Below are 25,506 nucleotides of genomic sequence, written 5' to 3'. Positions count from 1 at the left end.
AGTGACCCAAGTCGGGAATCAAACCTGGGATCCTGGAGTTGTGAAGTGACAGCGCTAACCACTTTGCTACCGTGCAGCCCATATTCCTTTAAGCCCTTGAATTGTTTGTGAATTGTGTCACGTGTAGACCTGACTGGGTAAGGATGGCAGTTTTCCTTCCCAAAAGGACATGAGAACCAGATGTGTTTTTACGACAATTGATCCATGATCACAATATTTTTATTGAAATCAAATTCAGCCGTGGTAGGATTCAAACTACCATTATAATAAAAAAAGATGATTTGTGGCATTAACTCAGCGGGTCTGGCAGTATCTGTGGAGAGAGAAAAATAATGAACGTTTTGAATCTCCTTCAGTACTTTCTGATTTTATTAGATTTCCAGCATCTGCAGTATTTTGCTTTTATTATCCCAAAATCATGTCCCTGGTTGTCTGGATTGCTTGTTCACTGCCTCCCCGGGGAGGCTGCTCCCTAAGAGTCTGCTGCCCTTGTCTTTCACCTGAGGAAGGAGCAGTGCTGCAAAAGCGAGTGATTTGAAACAAACCTGTTGGACTTTAACCTGGTGTTGTAAGACTTCTTACTGTGCTCACCCCAGTCCAACTCCGTCACATCTTGTCTTTACAGACGGTGGTGGCCTGGGTTTGGAAGCTCCTGTCTGGTGACTTGCCTCATTTCAGTGACAAATGTTGAAACGTTTTCTCCAGACCCACAGGGTTTCATCTGTTTAAAGCCACAAACAGAAAGGTCCAGTTTTCTCTTGGAGTTTGAGACAAATCAGCTTCAAAATGATGCAGAGTGTCAGCCAATGAGAGAGATCCGGACTCAGCCCCGCCCCTCATTCACTCTGATTGGTTGGAGGGTCAGCCGCTCCCGCTCAGTCCTGCAGATTCTTCCCATTGGTCCGGAGCTGCCGTCACTCACTTACCGACATTGTGATCTGGCGCATGGGCAATGCAGTTGCTTGATTTTAGTGCGCAGGTGCAGTTTGGAGCAAGGGTGACGTCGGCGCTTGTTTGTCCCGGAGAAGCGGAGTCAGCGTCAGGCGGGGGATGGGAGGATTTGGAAACCCTTTGTGGATTGACCAATAAGAGTAGAGGCTGTACTGGAGGACCGACCGAGAGCGGCTGGTCCTCGAACCAATCAGAGTGAATGAGGGGCGGGGCCGGGCTGTGATTCAAGCATGCGCAGTGTAGGTAATGGTGATGGACAGCGGCTCCCAGTTCAGATTGACGGGGCGGAGGGAGCGAAGAAGCCGCGCGGTGGGCGGAAACGCTCCGTGAAAATGTTGTGTGAGCCGCAAATCTGGGAAAAGAGGTTACCGGACCCAATTTGTACCGAGCGGAGTTGCAGCTCCTCATGTTCGGTCTGGGCGAACGGCGGGGTGTAGCGCACCAGGGTGCATGCGGAGCAGCCATCTTTGTAGGGGGTGCCATCCACAATGCTACCGTGCTGCCCCTTTTGGGATGTTTTGAAGAAGGAGAATGTTTTGGGAGGAGCCAAAAAGAACATGCTGGAAACTCTCAGCAGGTCTGGCAGCATCTGTAGGGAGAGAAGAGGGCAGCACGGTAGCACAAGTGGATAGCACTGTGGCTTCACAACACCAGGATCCCAGGTTTTATTCCCTGCTGGGTCACTGTCTGCACGTTCTCCCCGTGTCTGCGTGGGTTTTGTCCGGGTGCTCCGGTTTCCTCCCACAGTCCAAAGACGCGCAGGTTAGGTGGATTGGCCATGAAAAATTGCCTTTAGTGACCAAAAAGGTTCAGAGGGGTTATTGGGTTACGGGAATAGGGTGGAAGGGAGGGTTTAAGTGGGTCGGTGCAGACTCGATTGGCTGAATGGCATCCTCCTGAACTGTATGTTCTAAATGAGCTAATGTTTTGAGTGGTCATTTGGACTCAAAACGTCAGCTATTTTCTCTCCCTACAGATGCTGCCAGATATGCTGAGAATTTCCAGCATTTTCTTTTTGGTTTCAGATTCCAGCATCCGCAGTAATTTGATTTTATCCAATGGTTTGGGAAGGGTTTGTTACCCAAGACAACCATCAAACCTTTGAGTCCCAATGTCTTATTGTTGAGGCAGAGATGGAAAAGAAGAGAAAGACGTTCTGCTTTTCAGTTCTCACTACCTCTTGGAACATCCTCCTCCATGTGTCTAAAGATCTACGACCGTGTCCAGTCATATCAAGAACCACCTCAGAAACTCACAACCTTGAGTAAAGGCCATCCTGAAATTGATGTATGGCTGATGACAACGAGGGTAAAGTGCAGCAGGGTGTATGAGCTGTCATCCTGGCCCAGGGAGCAGGAGGGGAGAATGTAGTGAATTTCTATCCTGGACTGACAATGACGAATTTTGAAAACTCCTTTTACAGGGGGTTAGAAAGGGAGGATTTACACAAAGCAAACTCAGACCAACAATAGGTTTATTTTTTTCCTGAATTTCGATTTTGGACTGACAGATGGCTTTTGTTACTTTCATTTTCAGGGTATTAGAAAAGGATTTGCAGGCAGGAAACGTAAAGAAAACCTGACATCAAACTCTGACAGCATCACTCGATTCATCAGGTCCTGGATATTATCGCACTTTCAGCGTAAGCATTGAGTTCCAAGTCATTACCACTCACTGTAAAATTTCTTCCTCATATCGCCCAGTAGATCTTGCTCCAAATCTTAAATCTGTGTCCTGAAATCCTTTTTACAATCAGCTAGTAGGAGCAACGTTTCTTTAGCTACTTTACTGAGACCAATCAGAAACTTGAACACCTCTATCATTCTCCTTTGCTCCAAGAAGAACAACTGCAGTTTCTCCAAATTAACATTGCAACTAAAATCCCTCATTCCTGGAACTATTCTGGTAAGTCTCCCCTGCACTCTCTCGAGGACCATCACATCCTCCATAATGTGTGGTGACCACTGGTTTGCATAGATCCAGATGCTCTGTCTTCCTGTCTGTGATGTCATCACGCACCTCCAATTCTCTCTCTTTCTCTCGCTCTCTCCCCCTCCCCCACCCCACTCTGGAAAACCAAGATTGACATCAAAATCTGGCAGTCACTCAGTTCATCGGGACCTGAATGTAAGTATTTATGTTTGATCTGCGGTTCAAGAATTAAACTCCTGTGTAGCTGGAAATAGTGAAGAGCAAAATTTGCAAACAGGGATGTGAATGTTTCATTCAGATGTTGCTTAGCCGAGTTCCAATGTAGGTCAGTGAGCACAGGGGTGATGAGTGAGTGAGTGGGACTCAAGTTTGGCAGCTTCCCTTCCCTGAAGGACATCTGTGAACCAGTTGAGTTTTTACAACAATCCAGCAGTTTTCATGGTCACTTTCTCCCAGTGTCGGCCCCACAAATGACCAGATTCATTCAGCTCAATTTCACAACCTGCCTTTGTGTTTTTGTCGTTCTCTCTCACTCCTTATTTTCTGTTTTCAATCAATTTCACAGGAGGTTCAAAGGATTTGCATTTGGGGAAACTCAAACCAACATCACATCAAGATCACACGGAGCCTCACAATTTACCATCGCCCGTATATCATCGGAACATCATCAAAGTTTACAAATGAAAGGAAAAAGTATCATTCACAGTGGGGAAAAACCGTACACATGTTCTGTGTGTGGACGAGGATTCAGCCGATCATCTGACCTGTCAAAACACAAGTGTAGTCAGACTGGGGAGAAATCGTGGAAATGTGAGGACTGTGGGAAGGGATTCAGTTACCCATCTCGCCTGAAACTTCATCGGCGCCATCACACAGGAGAGAGGCCGTTCACCTGCACTGTGTGTGCAAAGGGATTTGCTGATTCATCCAACTTACGGCAACACCAGCGGGTTCACAATGGGGAGAGACCGTTCACCTGCTCCAAGTGTGGGAAGGGATTCACCACTTCATCCCACCTGCTGACACACCAACGGGTTCACACTGGGAAGAAACCGTTCACCTGCTCTCAGTGTGGGAAGGGATTCACACAGTCATCCACCCTGAAGACACACCAGCGACTTCACACTGGCGAGAGACCATTCACCTGCACTGTGTGTAAAAAGGGATTTGCTGATTCATCCAACTTACGGCAACACCAGCGGGTTCACAATGGGGAGAGACCGTCCACCTGCACTGGGTCTAAATAGGGATTTGCTGATTCATTCACACTCCGGATACAACAGCGGAGTCACACCAGGGCGAGACCATTTACTTGCTCTGAGTGTGGGAAGGAATTCACTCAGTCATTAAACCAACAGAAACACCAGCGGATTCACACTGAGGAGAGACCATTCACCTGCTCTGTGTATAAAATGGGATTTGCTAATTCATAAACTCAGAAACACTAGCGTGTTCAATCGGGGGGGAAAACGTGGAAATGTTGGGACTGTGGGCAAAGGTACAGTTGGAAATTCATCAGCGCATTCAGACTGGGGAGTGACCATTTTTATGTTCTGTTTGTGGGAAGGGATTGACTAGTTACCCACCCGGCTGACACACTGGTGAGTTCACTCTGGGGATTCCGTCAATAATCGAACCTGCGGAAACACCAGCCAGTTCACAAATAACAATGATTGGATTTTGTTGGGAATGATATTCATGTCTAAACCATATTCATTGGAGTCTGTTTTGCTGATGTTGATACACTTCAGCTAAGTTATATATTCTGGATAAAAATCAAACATCTGTTTTGTGTTAAATGTAGTCTGTTGAGTTTTTTTATGATGTGGAGATGCCGGCGTTGGACTGGGGTGAGCACAGTAAGAAGTCTTACAACACCAGGTTAAAGTCCAACAGGTTTGATTCAAACACGAGCTTTCGGGGCGCAGCTCCTTCCTCAGGTGAATGAGGAATTCACCTCATTCCATTCACCTGAGGAAGGAGCTGCGCTCCGAAAGCTCGTGTTTGAATCAAACCTGTTGGACTTTAACCTGGTGTTGTAAGAGTTTTTTATATCTTTGACACGCGAGTTTCTTTGAAGGCCTCCCTCAAGCTGTCTGCCGTCTCCACCTCTCGGCACTGATTAAAGATACTTGTTAAAATCTCCCTCTCGGGCAGCACGGTGGCCTAGTGGTTAGCATAACCGCCTCACGGCGCTGAGGTCCCAGGTTCGATCCCGGCTCTGGGTCACTGTCCGTGTGGAGTTTGCACATTCTCCCCGTGTCTGCGTGGGTTTCGCCCCCACAACCCAAAAATGTGCAGAGTAGGTGGATTGGCCACGCTAAATTGCCCCTTAATAGAAAAAATAATTGGGTAATCTAAATTTATTTTAAAAAAAAAATCTCCCTCTCCATTCAAGATTGTATCCATTTAAGGGCAGCACGATGGCACAGCGGTTAGCACTCTGCCTCAGAGCGCCAAGGTCCCAGGCTCGATCCTGGCTCTGGGTCTCTGTCCGTGTGGAGTCTGTACACTCTCTCTGTCTTTGCATTGGTTTCGCCCCCACACCCCAAAGATGTGCAGGGTCGGTGGATTTGCCACGTTGAATTGCTCCTTATTTGGAAAAAAATTAATTGGGTACACTAAATTTATATATATATAAAAATATTTTGTCCATTTACCCTAATAACAGCCGATGTGACTCAATGTCATTTTCTTCTTTCTGAAACTTCGGAAGCACCGAGGGATGTTTTATTACATTAAGACCATAAAAGAAGGAGCAGAATAAGGCCATTCAGCCTATCCAGTCTCCTCTGCTATTCAATCATGGCTGATCTTTTTCTCATCCCGTCTCCTGCCTTTTCCCCATAACCCCTGATCCCCTTATTAATCAGGAACCTATCTATCTCTGTCTTAAAGTCACTCAGTGACTTGGCCTCCACAGCCTTCTGCGGCAAAGAGTTCCACAGATTCACCCCCCTCTGGCTGAAGAAATTCCTCCTCATCTCTTTTAAAGGATCGTCCCTTCAGTCTGAGGCAGTCATCTCTGGATCTAGTTTCTCCTACTAGTGGAAACACCCTCTCCACGTATACTCTTTCTCGGCTGCTCAGTATTCTGTAAGACTCATCCTTCTAAACTCCATTGAGTACAGACCCCGAATCCTCAACTGCTCCTTATGTGACAAATTCTTCATTCCAGGGATCATTCCTGTGAACCTCCTCTGGACCCATTCGAAGGCCAGCACTTCCTTCTTTAGATATGGGGCCCGAACTGCTCACAATATTATAAATGGGGTCTGACCAGAGCCATATACAGCCTCAACATTACATCCCAGCTCTTGTATTCGAGCTCTCTTGACATGCGTGCTAACATTGCATTTGCCTTCCTCACTGCCAAGTGAACCTGCATGTTAACCTAGAGAATCCTGAACTAGACCTTCAAACTCCCTTTGTGCTTCTGATTTCGAAGCCTTTGTAGAAAATAGTTTATGCCCCTATTCTTCCTTCCAAAGTGCACAATCTCACACTTTAACACTTCTGCAGCCTCCCTGCTTCCTCAACACTACCTAGCCCTCTGATTGGCTAATGAGGAGAATGGGGATGAGAAACATATTAGCCACGATTCAATGGCAGAGCAGACCCGATGGGTTAAATGGCCTAATTCTGCTCCTATATCTTTTGGTCTGGATGGTGTATCGCCACCAATGTTATCTTCCGAAAATGCATCTTTGCTTATTTTCAGCTTTTGAATCCAGGAGTTGGTTTAGCACAGGGCTAAAGAGCTGGCTTTTAAAGCCGACCAAGGCAGGCCAGCATCACGGTTCAATTCCCATACAAGCCTCTCCGAACAGGCGCCGGAATGTGGCGACTAGGGGCTTTTCACAATATCTTCATTTGAAGCCTACATGTGACAATAAGCGATTTTCATTTCATTTTTATTTCATTTCAGGCTCCTCAACCTGCCTGTACTGCACCACTGAACCCACAATCTGCGACTGAGCTCTGAGGGCTTTCTTTGTCCTTTTATACGATTCTACTCAGTTTCAGTCTTAGATTACTTGGCAGCTGAGAGTCAGTTTCTTTTCTCCGTTTCCCTTTTCAATGAGTGTCTGTCTCTAAAAATACAAGATTCCAAAACACACCTCTTGGCTTGAACCATCACATCAGCACTTGGAGTGAATGACTGGGCTGAGGTCTATCTTGGATAAAAACACAAGGATCACTTGTCATCACAGAATCCTAAAAGTTTCCAGCACAGAGGAGGCCATTCAGCCCACCATGTTTGTACTGGCTGAGAATGAGCTATTCCCTATAATATGGTGACCAGAACTATACTTCATACTCTAGCTGTGCTAAACTGGTGTTTTTTAGGTCCAGAATAACCACCCTCCCGCCTCTCATTGACTTCAGTGTGATGGAAATCGACAGTTGGAACCTGCCAACATTTGACAGATATTTACAAATTATTTGCGGGTTTCTTACAATTGGGACTTTTCTCTGTTCAATTCCCTCAATGTGTTCGATAACAGACTGACTTTCGCCTGTGAATATCCAGCTGGAGAATTGGGCCCTGATGAACACATCCTTGTTCATCTTGTTGACTCTAAATATTGAATCCTGTGGTTTCAGATACCAGATAATATAGAGCTTGGGGCGAAAGGGATCTAAGGATATGAGGGAAAAGCAGAGGCGAAAGAGGCCAGTGTTCTGGCCTTTGCGTCCCTAGTAGCCCGGCGGAGGATCTTGCTCCACTGGAAGGATGCGAGGCCCCCAAGCGTGGAGGCCTGGATCAATGATATGGCGGGGTTCATTAAATTGGAGAACGTGAAATTTGCCCTGAGGGGATCAGTACAAGGGTTCTTTAGGAGGTGGCAGCCTTTCCTAGACTTCCTGGCGGAACGGTAGGGAAATAGGCCGGCAGCAGCAGCAACCGGGGAGGGGGGGGGGGGGGGGGGGGGGGGGTTTGGATCGGTGGGAGGGAGAACTGTGTACATGGGTTTGGGGGATGTGACGGGTCTTATCTCTTTCCCTTTTGTTGTTTGGGTGTTCTTTTGTGTTTTTTTTCTTTTGTTTGTAGTTGCTTTTGAAGTTGGGTGGGTATTGTTCTTGGGGTGTTACCGCGGTTGTTTTGTTAATAGAGTTGAGATGTTTATATTTTGTAAAAATTTCAATAAAAATTATTTTTTTTTAAAAAGAGGGAAAAGCAGGAATCGGTTACTGAATTGGGAGATCAGCCATGATCATCATGAATGAGGCGCAGGCTCGAAGGGCGAAATGGCCACTCCTTCAATTTTCTATATTTCTATCATCAAGCTCCCAACAACAGATTGTCTTTTGCTGACTTCATTAACAGCTCTGCAATAATACAGACAGAGTACAGTGATCCCATCCGGAGAACAGGGATAATGTTGGGGTCAACTCCTCATTGTTCGAGTATGTCCAAGCTGACATTAATTACATTGGTTTCTGTGGGTCCTATTGTGACTAAGGGTCTGATGTGGGACGACATGGACGTCCACAGAACTGGCAGTTTATGTTGTTGTTGGTGCTCAGGGGAAACCTTTGTAGCTGTTCCACTTCTGGTCTTTGTCTGGGAATGTCAGATGTTATGAGTTTGTTGTTGATGGTCCTTGAAACAAACTGAACCAATTTCAGTCTTGCTTCCATATGGACTGGTCAATTGCAGTCTTTTCCCAGAGAGGTGGTCTGCAGTGCAGACGTTTGTAAGGATCCTATTTTGGATATCCTTGTATCATTTGTACTGACCACTGTGATGTTGTTTGCCCTGAGACAATCCCCATTGAAGGTCTGCTTGGGGATTTTATAGTCATCCATGTGGGAGACATGACCTGGCTGCCAAGTTCAATGTTCTGGAGGATGGTCTCTATGCTGTTGAGCCCAGCACAATGGGGAACCTGGTTGTTTTGAGATTTTTCTCCTGCTATTGAATTTTTATGATGGTCCTCAGGAGTCTTTGCTGGAAGAGTTCCAGAGCTGTAGCTCCTATAGCATCCCCAGGATTCTGCTCCACACAGCAGGGTGGGAAGGACAGTGGCCTGGGAGATTTTGATTATAGTCCTCAGTTTAACGTCATGCTGCTTCCCGACACAAACAGAAATAACACAGTGGATTCAGAGCTCGATTCCACAGGATATACAGCACAGCAACAGACCATTCAGCCCATCCAGTCCCTGCTGGTGTTTCTGCTCCACTCGAGCTGCTCCCATCTTCCCACATCTAAATCTCTCATTGTAATCCTCTATTCCCTTCTCCCTCTTGTGTTTGTCTAGTTTCCCCTTCAACACATCTGTACTATTCACTTCACCCACTCTCTGTGCCAGTGAGCTGATTCTCACCATTAGTAGAATGAATCCTGAGAGATAGGATTAACTGTCACATAGAAAGGCATCGACCAATCGGGGATAGGCAGCATGGATTTGTTAAAGGAAGTTCTTGCCTCACAAATTTGATCAAATTCTTTGAGGAAGTGACAAGAAGTGTTGATAAAGGTAGTGCAGTGAGATGTTGTGCACATAGATTTTAGCAAGGCGTTTGACAAAGTCCCACTGGCAAAAGGTGAAAGCCCATGGGACACAGGGCAATGTGGCAAACTGGATAAAACGTTGGCTCAGTAACCGGGGACAAAGGATAATGTTCATTAGCTGCCCTTGCAATTGGGAAAGTTGTTTCAAGTGGTGTGCCACAGGGCTCGGTGTTGGGACCATTACTATGTGGGCTATATAGTAACAATTTGGACCAAGGGAGCATGATTAGGAAATTTGCAGACGACACAAAGATTGGCCGAATTCTGGACATTGTAGAGGATAGCTATCATCTCCAAAACAATAGAGATGGATTTGTGGAGTGGGCAATCCAGGGGCAATAGGTAATTTAACACAGAAACGTGTGAGGTCATGCATTTAGGGAGATCAACCAGTTCTGGGAGTGCACAAAAAAATTGGACAGATCTAGATCAAAACTGGGCATTCATGAGGTGGTGTGAGCCATCAGCAGCACAATATTTAAACACAATCTGTAACCTCACAGGCTGGCATATCCCTCACTCTACCATTACCATCAAGCCAAGGGACCAACCCTGATTCACCATGCAGTGGAGGAGAACATGTCAGGAGCAGCACCAGGTTTCCCTGAAACAGATTCCAATCTGGTGACCCTATAACAGGAGACGATAAACGTATTAAACAGCAGAAGCAGCTCTCGGCAGGATTTTTTTATAAATGTTTTTTTGTTGAGTTTTCATATTTTATATATGACAAATTACAAGTTATTAGAGAGAGAGAAAAAAAAAAAGGAAAACACAAAAATTTAACATGAATATTTACAGGTAAGCATCTTCATAACAATAATTGTGGCCGCCCCCTTTAGCCAGCATACATATTTTACATTCCCCAATATGGCCGAGGCACATGTTTATAGGCATTTATTTATAGTTTGGTTTTGGGCCTTGGCTTGCCATCAAACCCCCATACCGAGCCCGTAGCCCCCCTCCCCCCGGCTACCTTCCCCCGATTCCCGTCCATTTTCCCCTGGTTCTTGGCCACCCGACTATTCTTCCTCATGTACGTTGGCCACAAACAGGTCCCGGAACAGTTGCATGAATGGCTCCCACGTTCTGTGGAAGCCGTCGTCCGACCCTCGGATGGCGAATTTGATTTTCTCCATTTGGAGAGATTCCGAGAGGTCGGACAGCCAGTCTGCAGCTCTGGGTGGTGCTGCTGACCGCCAGCCAAACAGGATTCTACGGCGGGCAATCAGGGAGGCAAAGGCAAGGGCGTCCGCCCTCCTCCCCAGGAATAGATCTGGCTGGTCTGAAACCCCGAAGACCGCCACTATCGGGCATGGCTCCACCCTCACCCCCACCACTTTGGACATAGCCTCGAAGAAGGCTGTCCAGTACTCCACAAGTCTGGGGCAAGACCAGAACATGTGGGCGTGGTTGGCCGGGCCTCTCTGGCACCGCTCACATTTGTCCTCCACCTCCGGGAAGAACCTACTCATACGGTTTCTCGTTAAGTGGGCTCTATGTACCACTTTTAGTTGCGTCAGGCTGAGCCTTGCGCACGTGGAGGTGGAGTTGACCCTATGCAGTGCTTCGCTCCAGAGTCCCCACCCTATCTCCATCCCCAGGTCGTCCTCCCATTTCCTTCTTGTTGCGTCCAGTACGGTGTCGTCCCTATCTACCAGTCGGTCATACATGTCACTACAGTTCCCTTTCTCTAGGATACTTGCGTCCAGTAGGTCTTCCAATAGTGTCTGTCGTGGCGGTTGTGGGTACGCCCTTGTCTCCTTTCGTAGGAAGTTTTTGAGCTGCAGGTACCGTAGCTCGTTCCCCCCAGCTAGCTGAATTTTCTGTCAGTTCGTCCAGTGTTGCGATCCTGTCGTCCGTGTATAGGTCCCTGACTGTCAGTGTCCCCCCGTCCTGTCTCCACCTTTTGAAGGTGGCGTCAGTCAGTGCTGGTTTGAACCTATGGTTGTTGCAGATGGGAGCCTTGTCCGACATTTTGTACAGGCCAAATTGCTGCCGCAGTTGGTTCCAGGATTGGAGGGTGGCTGTCACCACTGGGCTGCTGGAGTGTTTTTTGGGTGGGGATGGGAGTGCTGCCGTGGCGAGGGCCCGGAGGGAGGTTCCCATGCAGGCGGCCTCCTCCGCACGCACCCACTCGGCTTCTGGCTCCTGGATCCATCCCCTTACTCGCTCGGCTGTTGCCGCCCAGTGGTAGAATTGTAGATTCGGGAGGGCTAGACCCCCCCTGGATTTTGTTTTTTGTTCTTTGGGATCCTAGCATTTTTACCCCCCCATACGAACGCCATGATATGTTTGTCCAGCGCTTTGAAAAAGGCCTTGGGGATGTAGATCGGAATGGATCTAAACAGGAAGAGGAACCTGGGCAGTACGTTCATTTTGATCGTCTGGACTCTCCCCACGAGGGAGAGCGGGAGTGTGTTCCATCTTTGCAGGTCCTTTTTAACTTCCTCCGTCAGGCTGGTGAGGTTCCATTTGTGGATCCCTTTCCAGTCATGGGCTATTTGGATCCCCAGGTAGCGGAATTTATTTCGGGCTAGTATGAACGGCAGCCCCTTTAGTGCTGCCCCCCCCCCTTGCGGGTGTACTGGGAAGATCTCACTTTTGCTCATGTTGAGTTTGTAGCCCGAGAAGGCTCCAAACTCTTTCAGGAGCGCGATGATTCCGTCCATGCTGCTTTGTGGGTCCGAGATATAGAGGAGCAGATCATCCGCATAGAGTGAGACTCTGTGCTCAGCTCTCGGCAGGACTAAGCGATCTCACTTATAGCGTTTCAGATCAAAGCTGCAGTCCTGCAACATCCACATGGTGGTGAATAATTAAACAAATCACAGGAGGAGGAGGCTCTACAAACATCACCATCTTCGGTGATTGGGGAGACAAGCACATCAGTACAAATTGAAACAAACTGAACTAATTTCAGTGCTGCCTCCATACGGGCTGGTCGACTGCAGTCTTTTCCCAGAGATATGATATGATTCTAGGTGGTTCGCAGTGCAGAAGTTTGTAATGATCCTTTTTTCGGATGTCCTTGTATCATTTGTACTGACCACTTTCATGTGACTCTTCCCAGTGCGAGTTTGTTCATGTTCAATTAGATTCTGTGATCATTTAAACAGCTTCCCAGAGTGAGAACAACTGAACTGTCCATCAGTGCGAACAACCTGGTGCTTGACCAGGTCCCCAGTACAAATGACTGGGGTTTGTGTTAAGTGATCCTGGGTTTGCTACCAATACCTCCCCTGGATGCCAAAGCTAAGACAGACACACTGGAAGCGATAGGGAGCTGGGACATGGCTTTGAGAGTAACTGAAGGTGTAAGAACTGAGTCTGGAGTTAGAAAGGAGGAATGGCCACAAAAATGCAACATTCAGTAACAGGACATCAATTAATCGCCTCTTACCCCAGTGAAATGAAGGTTTCGATAGTGTGTCTGAAATAATATTAGTTCACTTGACATATATTCAGAGGATTAAACTCCAGCCCAGTTACAGAGATTATTAACATCAGCAAAAACAAACTCCAACAGTCAGAATGACCATGGTTCAGTCCTGGATGTGATTAACAGCAGCAGAATCCAAACCCTGTTGCTGTGTCAGATGAATTGTCCACGTAAATCCCTTCTCACACTCAGAGAAGGTAAACGGTCTCTCCCCGGTGTGAGTGTGCTGGTGTGTCTGCAGGTTGGATGAGCGAGTGAATCCCTTCCCACAGTCAGAGCAGGTGAACGGTCTCTCCCCAGTGTGAACCCGCTGGTGTCTCAGCAAAACACTTGTGGTTTTAAAACTCTTCTCACATTCAGAACATTTGAAAAGTTTCTTATCCGAGTGAACAAGTTGGTGTGATCTGAGGCTGGTTAAATAAATGAATCCCTTTCCACATAAGGAGCAGGTGAATGACCTCTCCCCAGTGTGAACTCGCTGGTGTTTCTGGAGGCCAGATAACTGAGTAAATCCCTTCCCACACACTGTACATCTGAAGGGCCTCTCCTCATTGTGAACTCGCTGGTGTATCAGCAGATCACTTGTGGTTTTATAACTCTTCTCTCATTCAGTACATTTGAAAGGTCTGTTATCACTGTGAACCAGTCTGTGAGTAGCGAGGTGGGATGATCGTGTGAATCCTTTCCCACACACAGAGCAGGTGAATGGTCTCTCCCCAGTGTGAGTGCGCTCGTGTTCAATGAGATTCTGTGATCGTTTGAATAGCTTCCCACAGTGAGAGCAGCTGAACTGTCTCTCAGTGCGAACAACCTGGTGCTTGACCAGGTCCTCTGAGCTTTTAGAGTTGTTATCACAGTCTGACTGGTTAAACAGCCCCTCATCAATGTGAACTTGCTGGTGGGTCCGCAGGTGGGATGACTGAATGAATCCCTTCCCACACATGGAGCAGGTGAACGGCCTCTCTCCAGTGTGACTGCGTCGATGTATTTCCAGCAGGGATGGGTAATGGGTAATTGAATCCCTTCCCACAGTCCTCACATTTCCACGGTTTCTCCGTGGTGTCGGTGTTGTTGTGTATGTCCAGTTTGGATGGTCAGTGGAAGCCTCGTCCACACACAGAACACGACAGTGAATGGTGTGAAGTTTTTTCAGGCTGTGTAACTGGTTAAAGCTCTTTCCACAGTCAGTTCACTGGATCACTCTCACTCGGTTGTGTGTGGGTCTCGGTGCTTTTCCAGTCACACTGATGTTTGAAATCTTTTCCCACGGACAGATCAGACAAACATTTCTCCTTCCACATTCAAAGACGGATGGTATTCAGGTGCTCATGAATTGAGTGACTCTGTCAGATCTCGATATGATGTTTGGTTTGAGTTTCCCATCTGTAAATCATCGTCCTCTTGTACCTTGTAAAAGACATTGACAGTGTCAGGATTACCATTAGTGCAGGATAGAAATTTAGAACCGACAATTCCAGTTTCTATGATTTTTTTCCTCTCTTGTTTCCCCAAACTTGTGGTCCAATCAAACGTCCTTCTCAACTAAACCAGAATGTTGTTTCCAGTGTCTATGAGACATCCTGTACCCTGAGGTGTCCACCGGTGTGGAAGGTCTCATGAGTTCCGGTAGACACCGTACGCCCCCCTCTCCAGGACCACCCAGGGATTGACAAGACCACAGAAGAGGGACTGACAGCCAGAGTTAACCCCCCGCCACTCTGTAAATTGCTGCTTTAATCAGGCCCAAGAGCAGGTCCAGGAGCAGATCCTCTGACTTATTCAGTCCCCTCCACACTGGGCAGGCAGTGATTAGGAGTGTGGGGTTGAAGTATAAACCAAATGGAGAAGCAGTTCCTTCAGATAACTATCCAGGGGCTATCTAGCTGGTTTAACTCAGCGAGCTAGATAGCTGGTTTGTGATGCAGAATAAGGCCAATAGCGTGGGTTCAATTCCCGTACCAGCTTACACAAACAGACGCCGGAATGTGGCGACTAGGGGCTTTTCACAGAAACTTCATACTTGTGACAATAAAAGGTTATTATTATTAGGGGCTGTAACCTATGATTGAAAATAAATATGAGGCCCAAATTGGGAAGCATTGCTATCTCACGGTGCCAAAGACCCGGGCCCGGGTCACTGTCCGTGCGGCGTTTACACATACTCCCCGTGTCTGTGTATGTCTCCCCCACAGCCCAAAAGAAAGGGGAGCTGAATTGGCCACGGTATATTGCCCCATAATTGGAATAAAAGAACTGGATGCTTTAAATTCATTTAAAAAAATTAAAATTATATGATACAAATACCCCTCGAGGCCGCGAACATCATGCCCAACCCGAAAGTGGGGAATATGTTTTAAAACGTGCTGTCCTGGATGGTGTCTGACCCGGATACTCCTAGACCCCGGACACTAGGACCCGGTGAGAACAGAAACCTGAAGCTCCGCCTACTCTCTATAACGTCTAAAGGCCACAGCGCATGCGCTCCGCGCTGAACCAGAATGGCGACCGTTATCCATAAGCTGTGTCTGGGGAAAAAAAACCCAGAAACGGAAACGCGGGACTTGCAGAGTCACATTCGGGGTTTGAGGCCCTCACCAGGTGTTTAGAAACCCTCCCTATCCAGATCCGTCCCCATCGATCCCTCAGAGTTTCCTCATCCTTCCCGCTGCAGAGACGACAAAAGAGCAACTCTGCCCATCGCCATTACTTACATTGCGCATACTCCCATACTGGGCGATACTGCGCCTGCGCAGTATATTACTCTGGTGTGAATAGGGGACATTCACTACCGCGGGGAATGCTGGGTAAAACAATTGCCATCGAAAATTCTAAAACCAAAGTGAAAGTGCTGGAAAATGTCAGCAGGTCTGGCAGCATGTGGAGAGGAAAGAACTAACGTTTTCATTTTTTCATTTCACGTTTGGAGTCCAGATGACCCTTTGTCAAAGCTGTAAATACTAATCGAAAATACTAATTAGTTGTGATCTTTTTTGCTGTGATATGGATATTGGGGGAAAATGGGAAATTTATAAAATTAGGAATCAAGTAATACATAAACCCATGTGTACAGACCCTCCATTATCCATCAGAAAGATGGAGTGATGATGTGGAGATGTGGGACTGGGATGAGCACAGTAAGAAGTCTGACAACACCAGGTTAAAGTCCAACAGGTTTCAAACACTAGCTTTTGGAGCACTGCTCCTTCCTCAGGTGATTATACAGGGGCTATATAACTGGTTCAGCTCAGTGTGCTAGATAGCTGGTTTGTGGTGCACAATAAGGCCAACAGCGTGGGTTCAATTCCCGTAAGATGGAGTGGTCATTGGTGGAGAATTTCAAATGCCCCAAAGTTTTCCAAAGCAGCAGCAATGACAGAGTCCAATGCAAACGCAGAAGGTGGGGTGACTTGAGTGAAGCATTTCGGTGGTGCAATGGTTAGCACTATTACCTCACCGTGCCAGAGACTAGAATTCAATGCCGGCATTGGGTGACTGTGTGGAATTTGCACTTTCTCCCCCTGTCTGCGTGCCTTTCCTCTGGGTGCTGAGGTTTGCTCCCACAGTCCAAAGATGTGCAAGTTAGGTGGACTGGCTGTTCAAAACTGCCCCTTTGTGTCCAGGGATGTTCAAGTTATTTGGGGTTACGGGGATAAGGCAGGGAAGTGAGCCTAGGTAGTGTGCTCTTGCAGAGGGCAGGTGCAGACTTGATGGGTCGAGTAGCCTCCTTCTGCACTGTAGGAATTCTTGGTTCTATTGCACCTAGTAACTGTCAGGATTGTATTTGCGTGGATATTCCAGGTCAGTTTTAAAAATTCATTCATGGGAGGTGGGTGTGGCTGGTTTCATCAGCATTTATTGCCCTTGAGAAGTTGCTGGTGAGTTGCCTTCTTGAACTGCTTCAGTCAATGTGGTGCTGGAGAGGGCAGCACGGTGGCACAGTGGGTTAGCCCTGTTGCCTCACGACGGCGAGTTCCCAGGTTCGATCCCGGCTCTGGGTCACTGACTGTGTGGAGTTTGCACATTCTCCCCGTGTTTGCGTGGGTTTTGCCCCCACAACCCAAAGATGTGCAGGCTAGGTGGATTGGCCACGCTCAATTGCCCCTTAATTGGAAAAACTGAATTGGGACTCTAAATTTATTTTTAAAAATTTTTAAATGTGGTGTAGGAGCACTCACGGTACTGTGAGGGAGAATTCCAGGAATTTCCTGGAGGAATGGCAATATATCTCCTTGTTAGGGTGGTGAGTGGCTTGGAGGGAAATTTCCAGGTGGTGTTTTTACCCAAGTGTCTGCTGCCCTTATCCTCGGTGGCAGCGGTTGTGGATTTTATTTTATTGCAGGTTTAATATAGATTTTAAATATAAAATCTTTGGAAGGACGTTAGTGAACATTTGGAACAATTCCAGCAACTTTCTTACCACTTCATCTTAGTTCCAACCCCACAATTTACCAGATGTGTTCAGCTGAATTTCACAACTTGCCTTTGTGTTTTTGTGGCTTGTCTCTCGTGTTTCCCTCTTTCTGTTTTCAATTCATTTTTCAGGGTATTAGAAGATGAGAAATTTCAGACAATCATAAGTCAAAGACCACGTCAAGATCTGACCCAGTCACTCGATTCTTCAGGATGAAAAAAATGAAATGAAAATCGCTTACTGTCACAAGTAGGCTTCAAATGAAGTTACTGTGAAAAGCCCCTAGTCGCCACATTCCGGCGCATGTTCGGGGAGGCTGGTATGGGAATTGAACCGTGCTGCTGGCCTGCCTTGGTCTGCTTTAAAAGCCAGCTATTTAGCCCAGTGTGCTAAACAAGCCCCTAAACAACACTAAAGGGCTCCACCGGGATTTGAACCCGGGACCTCTCGCAATCTTCAACACTGAAAAGCCCAAAGCGGGAATCATATCCCTAAACCAACGAGCCACTTTCTGAATATCTGAATATCATCAGCTTTTGAACATGGAAGCAAAAAGTACTGTTCACAGTGGGGTAAAACTGCATCTGTGTTGTGTGTGTGGACAAGATTTCAACCGTTCATCTGGCCCGATGAGACACAAGCGCAGTCACAACGGGGAAAGACCGTATAAATGTGGAGACTGTGGGAGAGGATTCAATTACCCAGTTGGCCTGGAAAGTCACCGACACACTCACACTGGAGAGAGACCTTTCACCTGCTCAGTGTGTGGGAAGGGATTCACTCAGTTGGCTGGCCTGTTGATACACCAGCGCATTCACAGCAGGGAGAGGCAGTTCAGCTGCTCCTAATGTGGAAAGGGATTTACTCAGTCATTGGCCCTGCTGATACATTGGCACATTCACACACGGGAGAGGCTGGTCACCTGCTCTGTTTGTGGGAAGGGAAGCACTGATTTCTCTGCTCTGCAGAAACACCAGCGAGTTCACACCAACAAGAGAGAGTTTAATTGATTAAACTGATTGTGGAAAGAGTTTTAAAAGACCACGCATACTGAGGGAGCACCAGTACCTTCACACCGGTTCCACACCGTTCAGCTGCTCTCACTGCCGGAAGGGGTTCAGGACATCTTTCCACCTTGTGGCACATGAGCACATTCACACTGGAGACTTGCTCTGAATGTGGGAAGGGATTTAATCGATCATCCAACCTGCAGAAACACCAACGTGCTCACAGTGATGAGAGACCGTTTAAATGTCCAGACTGCAGGAAGTGTTATAAAAGTTCTGAGGAATTGCGGCGTCATCAACGTGTTCACTGATGAGAGAACGTTCACGTGTTCTCACTGCGGGACTGGGTTCAGGAGAAAAGGCGACCTAACTGTACACCAGCGAATCCATACTGGGGAGAGACTGTTCACCTGCCATGTGTGTGGGAAAGGATTCACTTGATTATCCCATCTCGCTGCACACCAACATGTTCACATGACTGAGAAACTGTTTAAATGTTCTGACTGTGAGAAGAGCTTTGAAAGCAGAAAACTTCTGCTCACACACCAGCGTAATCACTCTGGAGAGAGACCATTCACCTGCACTGAGTGTGGGAAAGGATTCATCCGGTCATCCACTTTGCTGAGGCACCAGCAGGTTCACAGTGAAGAGAAGCCATTCACTTGTTCCACGTGCTGGAAGGGATTTACCCAGTCATACAACCTGCTGAGACACCAGCGAGTTCACCAGTGATTACAGGGGTGTGATTCTGCTGTTATTGCTGCTGTTAATCACATTCAGGACTGTTTATTCTGATAGTTGGAGTTTATTTCTGATGTAAAGCAGCATTATTCGACTTGGTGTGTGCCCCACAGCATCTCTCATTCATGTGTGAATAGATCATCATCTCTGCAAACCTTGGTTTAAATTTGCATTGAACTGAACCATGAAAAATAAACAGATCTCAGTCCAATCCTGCAGCTGTATATTGACAGGGGAAAGCCTGTTCTGTAACTCGAGGATAAGGCTGTGTAAGCTCTGAATGTAATCATCAGGTTCGAGCTATTTGATAGACACCTAACTTGTCAGATATTGAAGGAATTACTCGGAAAGTAAACTCACCGATTTCTAACCTCAGACTCTGGTCCTGCTGTAATGAACACTCAGCATCCATTAGTGCTGATTGACAGTGAATCACTGATTATTCTGTGGGATCTTTGTTACTTGTTTTGTGAAATATCTCTCCCATTAGTGCTGAACTGCTGGATAACTCGGATTGCACTTGGACATGATTTGGATTTAGTTTAAAGATGTGTAGGTTAGCTGGATTGGCTATGCTAAATTATCCCTTAGTGTCCAAAGAGGTGCAGGTTAGCTGGATTGGCTATGCTAAATTATCCCTTAGTGTCCAAAGATATGCAGGTTAGCTGGATTGGCTATGCTAAATTATCCCTTAGTGTCCAAAGAGGTGCAGGTTAGCTGGATTGGCTATGCTAAATTATCCCTTAGTGTCCAAAGAGGTGCAGGTTAGCTGGATTGGCTATGCTAAATTATCCCTTAGTGTCCAAAAAGGTGCAGGTTAGCTGGATTGGCTATGCTAAATTGTCCCTTAGTGTCCAAAGATGTGAAGGTTGGGTGGGATTACAGGGATAAGGCAGGGTAGCCGTCCCAGGTAAGGTGCTCTTTTGGAGGGTCGGTACAGACTGATGGGCTGAATGGCCTCCTTCTGATTCTGTGTCAATAAAGGGTCTATGTGCCTAGATAAATTGTTAATTTGTAGCCGATAAACAATGTTTATGTCCTGACTTGTAGTCTGGCGTCTTCGTGATTTGTGAGGAAAGATTTAATTCACTCACTCAGCAGCTTGAGGGGAACCAGACTGAGGTTTAATGAACATAATGAGCAGGAATAGGCCATTTGGTCCTTCGAGCCTGTCCTGCTATTCTTGTTTTATTTGTCCAGGGGATGTGTCTATCACTGGCTGATCCAGCATTTATTGCCCATTACTAAATTGTCCTTGAACTGATTTGCCATTTCAGAGGTCATTTCTGTGGGTCTGGAGTCACATGTAGGCCAGACCAGATAAGGGTGGCATATTTACTTCCCTGAAGGGCATTAGATAGGTTTTAACAACAATTGATAATTGTTTTCATGGTCATCATAAGATTTTTAATTTAAGATTTTTATTGAATTCAAATTTGACCATCTGCCATAGTGGGATTCAAACCCAGATCCCAGGAACAGTCCCCTGGGTCTCTGGGTTACTGACCCTGTGACAATACCACTATACCACCGCCTCCTCGATCGTCACTGATTGTCTACTCCAATTCCATCTCCCTGTACTCTCCCTATAGCTCTCAATTCCCTTTATACACAAAAATATATCAAATTGTCTTAACTACACTCACTGACTGAGCATCCATTGCTCTCTGGGAGAGAGAATTCCAGAAATTCACAACCTTGGTGAAGAAATTGCTCATCACAATCTGAAATGGGCAACCCTTTATTCTGAGACTGAGAGTCAGTGTCCCAGATTCCCCAGTCAGGAATATAAAACATCTTCACAGCGTCTAACCTCTCCAGACCTTTATGAATCATATGTTCTAATGGGATCACCTCTCATTTTTCTAACCACCACAAAATTTAGGCCTAGTCTGATTTTATCAGCACCCAGTCACGAAGTCACGAATAATAAGGATAGATTCTAGCATTTTGCCTACACTTGATGTTTGGCTAACTGGATGGTAGGTTCCCATTTTATCTCTCTCTACTTTCTGGAATAGTGAGTGTAGGATTCGTATGTTTTCTACTTTTCAGTCCTTGGGAAGTAAGGAAGTAGGGTGTCTGGACCAGAGGATATAGTCACCATTTAGTCCCATTAATTTCTCCACTCTCTATTGTTATGGGCCAGGGTTTAGAGAACCCCAAAGTGTATCATGGAATTCACCTGACCCACAACTTTTAATAGATTGTGATATGGGGAGCACACAGCCCACTCCACAGGTACAGCAGAAATGGAAAAGTATTTTTTTAAAGCAAAACAATGTTTATTCTATGAACTCAAGTTAACCTTTTTGAAACATACAGTGAACATCTTAGCAACCATTAATTCAAATACAACTCCCAAAGAATACAAACACTAAGTAATGCTTGCGCTGTCCTTTTAACATTCAGAAGACTTACAAAAGAAACACCTTTTTAAAAGAAGATCAGGTTAAAGTCACTACTGAAAACATTTATAATTCTGAATTCACCAAATGATCAAGAGATAGTGTTTTGATGGCAGAGAGAACAGCAGAACACCTACTTGGTCTGGCTTTAGCTCCAACACTGAAAACAAAACTAAAACACACCCTGCAGCCTGCTCAAAAACAAAAGTGAAAAGCAGACAGACAGCCTAGCTCCACCCACTCTCTGACATCACTGCAGTAGTTATCACCCATTTCTTAAAGGTACTCTCACATGACACTATTTCTATAGGTTCCTCATTCGGACTGGATAAGGGAATCTGTAACCTGCATCTGCAAAGCTGTCTGCAGTTCAGTCAGGATTCATGCAGCTTCCACTCTTCATCAATCAAACACATTTTCAGTGGGAATTAAATGGTCTTTTTCATTTTTTAAACTTTTATTCACATTATAATTGTCAGAAAGCATCATTCAATCAACAACTTTTCTGTAAAATTCTATAAAATGATGTTGAAAGATGTGTCTGACTGGTTTTTCATTATTACTGGCATTTGAAAGGGCAGCACGGTGGCCTAGTGGTTAGCACAACCGCCTCACGGCGCTGAGGTCCCAGGTTCGATCCCGGCTCTGGGTCACTGTCCGTGTGGAGTTTGCACATTCTCCCCGTGTCTGCGTGGGTTTCACCCCCACAACCCAAAAATGTGCAGAGTAGGTGGATTGGACACGCTAAATTGCCCCTTAATTGGAAAAAATAATTGGGTAATCTAAATTTAAAAAAAAAAAAAAAAAATTACTGGCATTTGATTAACATATTTGTATTGTTGACCAATTTTTTTAAAGTTGACTCTTCCTTGTATTAAGGTTGCCCCCTGCACTGAACCCTTAGTTCCCCCTTGTAATTAGAACGTTTCTGTTTCCTACGATGATGACAGATAAAAAGTATTTGTTTTGTGTCTGTTATTTCCTTATTTCAATTATAATTTCCCCTTTATCTGTCTCTCATGGGGGCATGTTTACTTTCACTCATCTCTTCCTATCTACGCACCTACAGAAATATCTGCTTTGTAAACTCCACGAGTCCAGACTCAAATTCTCCATTTACATTTAATTCAGGCTGTTGTTCTCAAGTCGATGATCCCGACCACTGTGATCCCACTCCTTTTTATAAATTGTTTTCTTTTTATTACTTTATCAGAGTTACAAAGCCAGATCTCAGAGTGTGGACAGGGGCAAACCCCTTATCAAGCTCCTTGCCTGCTCCAAAAACCAATTCAAATTGAATCCAATTCATGGTCCCCACGAGAGAGACATCCCAGATCCAGGCACTAGAAGGATGAGGGGGGATCTTATTGTAACTTACATGAAACTGTGAGGTCTGGATAGAGAGGATGTGGAGAGGATGTTTCCACTTGTAGGAAAACTAGAAGCAGAGGGACACCATCTCAGGCTAAAGGACGATCCTTTAAAACAGAGATGAGGAGGAATTTCTTCAGCCAGAGGGTGGTTAATCTGTAGAACTCATTGCTGTGAAGGCTGTGGAGGCCAAATCACGGAGTGTCTTTAAGACAGAGATAGATAGGTTCTTGATTAATAAGGGGATCAGGGGTTATGGGGAGAAGGCAGGAGAATGGGGATGAGAAAAATATCAGCCATGATTGAATGGCGGAGCAGACTCGATGGGCCGAGTGGCCTAATTCTGCTCCTATGTCTTGTGGGCTTATTACACCTGATCTCACGCTGACCTTAGCCAAAAGGCCGAGAGGCGATGTGATTCCACTCTTAACACCACTTGAAAGATCCAGAGTGAGGAATCATTGCCCGAAAAGAGGATTGAGCTCAGGAATGATTTTAAAACAGTTGATTGGGAAGCAACAAACTTGAGTTAAATGGACAGAAATAGTGAACACTTTTTTAGGTGAGGATGGTTTCTGGCTCCTGGAGGACAAACAGAAGGATGGTGCCGAGTGAGTGTTGGTGTCCATGGCTGGTGGCTGCAGTGTGAAATGAAATGAAAATCGCTTACTGTCACAAGTAGGCTTCAAATGAAGTTACTGTGAAAAGCCCCCAGTCGCCACATTCCAGCGCCTGTTCGGGGAGGCTGCAGTGTCCTCTGAACGATTCACTGGTGTTGGTGTCCATGGCTGGTGGCTGCCGTCTCCTCTGAACGGTTCACTGGTGTCGGTGTCTATGGCTGGTGGCTGCAGTGTCCTCTGAACGGTTCACTGGTGTTGGTGTCCATGGCTGGTGGCTGCTGCCGCCTCTGAACAGTTCACTGGTGTTGGTGTCCATGGCTGGTGGCTGCCGTCTCCTCTGAACGGTTCACTGGTGTCGGTGTCTATGGCTGGTGGCTGCAGTGTCCTCTGAACGGTTCACTGGTGTTGGTGTCCATGGCTGGTGGCTGCTGCCGCCTCTGAACAGTTCACTGGTGTCGGTGTCCATGGCTGGTGGCTGCCGCCTCTGAACGGTTCACTGGTGTCGGTGTCCATGGCTGGTGGCTGCCGTCTCCTCTGAACGGTTCACTGGTGTGAGCCAGATTTCGATGTTTGGATGAAGCCAATCACTTTGAAATCTCCTTGTTTTTGAGAGCCATTGTTAATTGTTGCACACAGTTGGGTTGCGAATGGCTCATAATGTCCAATTGTATAAGTGTTAAAAATGTCTTCTTTCAGGGGCTATGCTCAAGACATTGTCCTTGGCTGAGATAACAGGTCTGTCCTGTGTTTGTCAGTCAGCAAGTTGACATAGAAGCTTTCTTCAGAATACAGAGGGAGAGCTATTTCTGGAATATGCCATAAATTTCTGATGATTTTACATAAGTCGATTAAACTGTGATTTCTTACAATCTATTACTTGGATTGAACTTGTCTCCATTCCTGGTCTGAGGGGATTTCTGGACAAGATGGGAGATGGGAAGGATAACATTCTGAACTCTCAATTCTCCACCAATTCCCATTCCCTTTCTGGGCGATAACGGAGGCTTCACTGTGTGTAATGTACAAATCAGTGAGAATTGGCAGCAAGGGCTGATCAGCACTTTCTAATCGGAAATGTTAATCAGTGGAACAAATCAGACACTGAATTGTAGATTTTGTACCAAAGGTCATTTTGTGATTGAAGGAAAAGTCCAGAACATTGTTGTGAACTAATTTCCAATGAGAGTTTCTGAATTATGGGGAAAGATCAGACAGCGTTTCCAGAATTCTGCAGCCCTGAGAACACAATCAGCTATAGATCCAGAATAATTAATTCCAGCTCAGTTAAACAGTGGATTAACATTAGCAGAAACAAACCCCATCTGTCAGAACAAATGTTATTCGGGCCTGGTTGTCAGTAGCAGCTGCAATAACAGCAGAATCCAATCCCTGAGTCACTTGTGACGTCGCTGGTGTTTCAGCAATTGGGATGAATCAATGAACCCCTTCCCACACTCGGGGCAGGTGAACGGCCTCTCCCCAGTGTGAACCCGTTCATGTCTCAGCAGTTGGGATGAATCAGTGAATCCCTTCCCACACTCGGAGCAGGTGAATGGCCTTTCCCCTGTGTGAACTTGTTCATGTCTCAGCAACTGGCATGAATCAGTGAATCCCTTCCCACACTCGGAGCAGGTGAACGGCCTCTCCCCACTGCGAACCCGCTGGTGTAATGCTAGGTTAGATGACTGAGTGAATCCCCTCCCACACAAAGAGCAGGTGAATGGTCGCTCCCCTCTGTGAATTCGTTGGTGTACGATGAAGCTGCTAGAATGCCTGAAGCTCTTTCCACAGTCAGTGCAGCTGAATGGTTTCTCCCCAGTGTGAACTCGCTGGTGTTTCTGCAGGGTGGATAAAAGCCTAAAGCTCATTCCACAGTCAATGCAGCTGAATGGTTTCTCCCCAGTGTGAATTCGCTGGTGTGACACTAAGTTGGATGAGTTAATGAATCCCTTCCCACACACAGAGCAGGTGAATGGCCTCTCCCCAGTGTGAACCCGCTTGTGTAATGCTAAGTGTGTTGACCGAGCGAATCCCTTCCCACATACAGAGCAGGTGAATGGCCTCTCCCCAGTATGAACCCGCTGGTGTATTGCTAAGTTT

The 25,506-nt window shown here is 46.3% G+C and overlaps 1 long non-coding RNA gene across 1 annotated transcript; it reads right to left on the bottom strand.

The window, feature by feature from the left end:
* Nucleotides 1–282: 282 nt before the first annotated feature.
* LOC119959318 lies at nt 283–15,560 on the bottom strand. The gene is made up of 3 exons (XR_005459169.1): nt 15,444–15,560; nt 12,810–14,255; nt 283–313 (listed from the first exon to the last, which is right to left on the bottom strand). It is a non-coding gene; the product is annotated as an uncharacterized LOC119959318 (long non-coding RNA).
* Between the last annotated feature and the right edge of the window lie 9,946 nt (nt 15,561–25,506).

The sequence above is a fragment of the Scyliorhinus canicula genome, unplaced genomic scaffold (assembly GCF_902713615.1).
Source record: "Scyliorhinus canicula unplaced genomic scaffold, sScyCan1.1, whole genome shotgun sequence".
Taxonomy (NCBI): domain Eukaryota; kingdom Metazoa; phylum Chordata; class Chondrichthyes; order Carcharhiniformes; family Scyliorhinidae; genus Scyliorhinus; species Scyliorhinus canicula.
Note: the sequence above shows the minus strand (reverse complement) of the source record. Positions and strands in the feature narration are given on the sequence as shown.